The following is a 6,000-nucleotide window of genomic DNA, read 5'->3' on the forward strand; positions in this document are numbered from 1 at the left end:
ATGACCCCTCTTGCTTATACTATCTCTGTTTCCCTTTTACTAGCTTGTTTTGATGAATCAAGCTACAATGTGGTATGTTGCCATATAGAGGGGCCAACATGTCAAGAAACTGAGGGTGAGCTCCAGCCAATAGCCAGGAAGTAACCAAGCCCCTCAGTCCAATAGCTTGTGGGTAACTGAATCCTACCAACAACCAGAGCATGAAATTAGAAGTGGACCTTCTCTAATAGAGCCTTGAGATTACAGCAGCCCCAGTGAACACCTTGATTGCAGCTTTGTGAGAGATCCAGAGGCAGAGAACACTGCTAATCCACGCCCCAGATTCCTGACCTATAGAACTTATGAGATAAGAAATATATATATATATTTAAAGATTTTATTTATTTGACAGAGAGAGAGATAGCGAGAGAGGGAACACAAGCAGGGGGAGTAGGAGGGAGAAGCAGGCTTCCCGCCGAGCAGGGAGCCTGATGAGGGGCTCGAACCCAGGACGCTGGGATCATGACCTGAGCCGAAGGCAGCTGCTTAACGACTGAGCCACCCAGGTGCCCCGAGATAAGAAATATTTTTTAAGCCATTAAGTGTTGGGGTAATTTTTTATGCATCAATAGATAACTAAAGATATTAATACTGTTTTAGTACAGATGAGGAAAAAAGAACCGACATGATAAGGCAACTTTGCGGGTCTCCCAGTTGTTAGTGAAATAATGATGATGATAGCAATAAAATTAGAATTGATAGTAGCTTACATTTCTTGAGTACTTACTAGATGTTAGGCACCTTTCAAATAATTTTATATATATCATCTTAGGTTATTACATCAACTCTACGCAATAGGTACTATAATTATCTCATTTTATAAATAATGCGATTGGAGCATGGAGAGGTTAAAGGACATTCCCAAGATCCCCAGTCAGTCAACATATTGGTAGGATGTGAACCCAGGTTGTATCACTCTAGAGTTTTCACTCTTAACTGCTATAATATAGATCTTCCTCGGCTTACTTATTTAGAGTTCTGTCCCGATAAAACCATTGTAAGTTGAAATTATCCTAAGTCAAAGATGCATTTAATACACTTAACCTACCAAACATCATAGCTTCTCCTAGCCTGCCTTAAATGTGCTCAGAATATTTTTATTAGCTCACAGTTGGGCAAAATCATCCAACACAAAGCCTGTTTTATAATGAAGCGTGGATATCTCATATAATTTATTGAATACTGAAAGTGAATAACAGACTGGCTGGATGGTCATAGAATGGTCACAAACGTGTTGACTGTTTACCCTCGTGATTACCTGGCTGACTGGGAGCTGTGGCTTGCTGCCACTGCCCACATCATGAGAGAAGATTGTACTTTATATTGCTAGCCCAGGAAAAGATCCAAATTCAAAATTTGAAGTACGGTTTCTACTGAATGTTTACTGCTTTTGCATCATCATAAAGTCAAAAAATTGTAAGTTGGACTATTGTAAGTCAGGGACTGTTTGTAAATTGTTCCTTCAAGATCTGTGTTATAAGGCAAAAGGATATGGGTGTAATAGGAAGAAAGGGAAGGGCTCTAAGAGTTTACCAGCAGTGAGGTTAATCCTGATCAGAGTATTAGGAAATGCTAGAGTGCTAGGGAGCCCTCTGATCTGACTCCTGACGGCTGGGTAGGATTTAGGCTTGCGGCTGTTAGAGGAAGGAATATATTAGATGAGCAAAAGAGGTGGAAAAGCATGAGACAGATGAGAAAACAACATCTCACTGTGTCTAGAGCTGGGGCAGGATGAGGAATAGTGGGAGATTAAAATTAGAAAGGTAATTTGGAGCCTTGTTACAGTTATGTAAAAGATTATGAGTAATTTTTATTAAAAAATTGATCCTGGAATTTTTTTGACAAGTAATTTAAATCAACTACATTTTAGTTTAAACTATACAACAGAACTATTATAGAGATAATATACTAGTGACTTTGAAATATGGAGAAACCGATTATATGGATTGTATGAAAATAAGAAATTTAGTTACAGTGAAATGCAAAAGAAAAATAGGGATGTACATGGAGCATTTTGTGTGATTAGATTTCTTAGATGTATTCAGTTTGTGTTTAGTTAAAGTAAAATGGCATGAATATCAAAATTTGCAAGACTTTATTTCCTTGTAAAAACAGTACTATTTGTGGTTACATTCAAAGCACATTAAGTATTTCACTAAAAATAGGGCATGTAGAAATAAAAAGTCATTATGATTGTGTTCTCAATTACCTGGGAGTAGGCCTTGAAAACACTACTATGGAAGAAAATCCTATAAAGCAGGGCTGAAAACATTATCCTCTCTTTTTCTCAAAACATCATTCAAATTCACTAGATGGAAATTTAATTTTGTGAGATGTCTGTACTGTTCAAATTTGTTTATGGTGTGAGCTTTCAATTTAGACAATTTATCATTACTTGGAGAGAAACTTTTTCTCTTAAGCCAGATTGAGTTTCCTTTCCAGGGAATAGATGAATCCAGGAAAAATGTTTCCATAGCTCATACCTAGCCAAAAGCAGTGGCCATGGAGGAACGGACTGCTCATTAAATAATGACAAAAGGAAAATACGCGTTCTCTTTTCTCATAGTTTCTCTGTGACCTTGACATGTCTCACAACTCTCCAGTCCATAGAGTCAGGCAGGTTACATTTTAATTCTTAAATTTTGGGGCTGAACTTCTGTTTCACAACAGTATTAAGCAGGTGATTGCAAATATGAAATACATAGAAAGGCTTGACTTTGATTTGTGTCTGACAGTTGTGTGACCTTTGGATAGTCTCTTAACTGTCATGAGCCTCAGTTTCTTAATCTCTCATCTGTTTGACATGTCCTCTAAGATTTCTTTTTTGTTTTAATGGATTAGGAATCTAAAGGACAATTCTGTAAGACTGCAGTTTCAAGCCAATTCTACACTTAAACATGTGGGCCTCTACGCTGTCTCCATGTATTTTTTGAAGCTATCTTTTCTATGTCTGCAAGTTTTCCACAATAACATAATTACATCCATAAGAGAGGCTAAGTCCTAAATTCTTAGCCTAACCCCAATTTGGCTCCTCTTCTTTTTATTTTTGATCTCATAGTTTAGGAGCGGATACTCCCTCCACCTCTCAGGCAGACGAATTCTGTACCAGCCCTGGAGGAATAAGCCTGAAGTCATTTCCTTATAAAATCTCTCCCTTTTTTGCATGTATTTAAGTATTTGTACTGTATATCTTACTGCTATAACAGAGGAAGTTAGAGAGGAGAAGAAAAAAAAAAAAAAAGATGGCAATTATTCAACCTGACACCATTAAACTTTGCAACCTCAGCATCCAATGCATTGCTTCATCCCCAGCCCAACTCCCAACCCTGGAGGATTGCAGTGACTCTGAGAGGCAGGGAAAATTTCTTCAAAAAGAAACCTTGGAAACCATAAGGTGTTTCAAACAAGAGCTATTGACTCATTACATCAGAGGTTTAGAACCAGTCTGCAGTCAATATTCTTGTGCGCCTCCAAAATGTAGGAAGTAGAATAAAGATTTATATAGGTGCATGGGGATTTCACATGATTTCTAAACAGTCTGGGAAGCATCCAGAAGTCCTGATTCTCTTGAGTTTCTGAATTAATGCATTGTTTCTCCTGTAACTCATTTTAGAAGGATCTAATAACTAAACATTGCTTCTGATTATCTCTGGGTCGGAGAATCCCCTGAAAGTTGGATAAAGCAATGCTGTCAGGTTAAAAGAAGGGGCCTGGAGTTAAGGAGACTTGATCTCTTGTGTTCACCCTCTCTGTTGAGCTGAGTGTCCTTGGGAAAATGATAGAACTCCTGAGGGCCCTAGTACTGCATGTGAAAATGAAGAGTATGGCTGGGTAAGTTTTGAGAACCTTTCCAGTTCTAAATTTATACCATTCTAAGGATAAGGTGCCGCTTGCCTATAGATACTTCGGATTAGACCCAGATACCAAGGTGAGTGAATGCCAAAGGGTAGCGTGCTTAGCTAGGCTTTGACATTATCCAGAGTTGTAGAAGCACAGCTTTAGTCCACTTTGATTCCAGAAACTTCTGAGGAGAAAAGTAGCACAGAGAATTGTCAAGCAAGTTAGGCCTGCTATTGCTATACCATCTCTAAGTGTTTTGTTTCATAGTATTGAACTTACAGAGATTTAATAACGTCACAGTGTTCTTTTTAGCCATTTTTATAGAAAGAGTATAAAATCTCTGATTTCTGTATTTATTCCTTTCAAATTCTATCATTTTAAAATTATCTTTGTTAGAAAATCCTACTAAGTTTCACTAATGACAATCAATGATACAAGATTTTTACTGCTTGTCTGACACTATATTAATCACTTTGGAAGGATATAAACACTTATGTGCAAGTGCTTGTCTACTAGGAGAGGAGAAAAGCACAAAGAAATGAAAAGAAACAACAATAAAAATCAAAACACCTAGGACATTTTGTAGGAGAATGGAATTAACCTAAAAGGGAAAATGCATGCTTTGGTTTTTTAATAAAATAATTTTTGTGAGGACTTTGTTAAAGATTATTTTACTTAGAATCAGGTTGAGATCTTTCTTTCCCCAGCATGCAAACTCTCTTTAAAGATAAATGTTGCAGTGGTATTTTTAATTACTGAGGCTGGGTACTTGTTTCCTCCTTACATTCACGTACTTCCAAAGGGATTTGGAACATGGAAGAGTTCCGTAGCTGTTTAGAGAAATGGGAACTTAGGTCCCTCTAATTACAAACATTACTTCCAGTTGTAGCCAAGTTCAGGCTCTATTCTCTGTAGTACTGAACCTTCCAAGTTGTGTTACATCCATATAATGTATGATCTGTGTGTTCTGGAACATCCAAGCATTGGTGAGTCTCTAGGATACATGAAGGCCAGTTTGTTTCAGCTAGCTTTGCTGTGAGTTATTTTTTTCTATGTGGTTAGTGAATTACCAAATACACATTTAACTTAGGAAATAAAATTTTGTAAATTTCTCTCCTTCCTGAGTAATTGTAGCTCAAACACAATGCAGCAATAATGTAGTCTGCATCTCTACAGGCCAGCTACCCGAAGTGCCTGAGCACTACTCATAAGCTTAAGATGACCAGAAACTGCTCATTTTGTGGTAATCATGATGGATTTCTGCTCACCTATCAAAATCTTACACCATATCCGAGTGTGTTTAAGTAATATTAGTGAAGGAAAATATTTCTAAGGTATAATTAAAAAAAAAATAATGCTAACCTATAACACAATACTAATTTATAATGAAGTATAGGTGGCTCATATTTCTGCTTAAGGTTAGGCTATTTCACTCTATTTTGTGAAATAATATTAATGACTAATATTTATATAGTACCAACACTATTCAAAGTGTTTTACATATATTAGCTCACTTAATATTCACAACTTTGTGTAGTAGACATTGTTATAATCACAATCCCATTTTACAGATGAAGAAAATGAGGCACAGAGAATAAGTAAATTGCCCCTGATCATGAAGGCAACAGGTCAGAATTTGCACTAGTTTCTCGGACTCTGGCATGTGTGTTCTTAATTACTATGACATGCTTCCTCCCAACAAATCAACCTGAACATCAGCTTCCCTTATTTTGAGGCTGGGAGCTATGTTCTGGGACTTGAGCACCTGCAGCCAGAACCTGCTTTTCACTTAATCACTCAATAATAAATGAGTGAGGTGGGAAGAAGCCAAATAACTAGCTGGTGACCAGGGCTGGCTACCTAGTTTGCAGAGCTCAGTTCAAAATGAAAATATGGGGCCTCTTGTTCAAAAAGTAGGGGGAAAAAGTATCATTAAAGGTACTAAAATATAAAGCCTTTTCCTTTCCTTCATAATCTCCCTTGTCATGGTATTTTTAATTTGCCATTTAATGTTGTTCTAAGTAAAGGGAAATTAAAAGTTTAAATTATTAGCATTAATTTTGCCATTCATCTTTGTATTGTGCAATGTCTTTTAAATGCAAATAGAAGAGCATTTGACTT

Source organism: Leptonychotes weddellii, chromosome 4, assembly GCF_054177405.1.
Source record: "Leptonychotes weddellii isolate Sample4059 chromosome 4, ASM5417740v2, whole genome shotgun sequence".
NCBI lineage: Eukaryota > Metazoa > Chordata > Mammalia > Carnivora > Phocidae > Leptonychotes > Leptonychotes weddellii.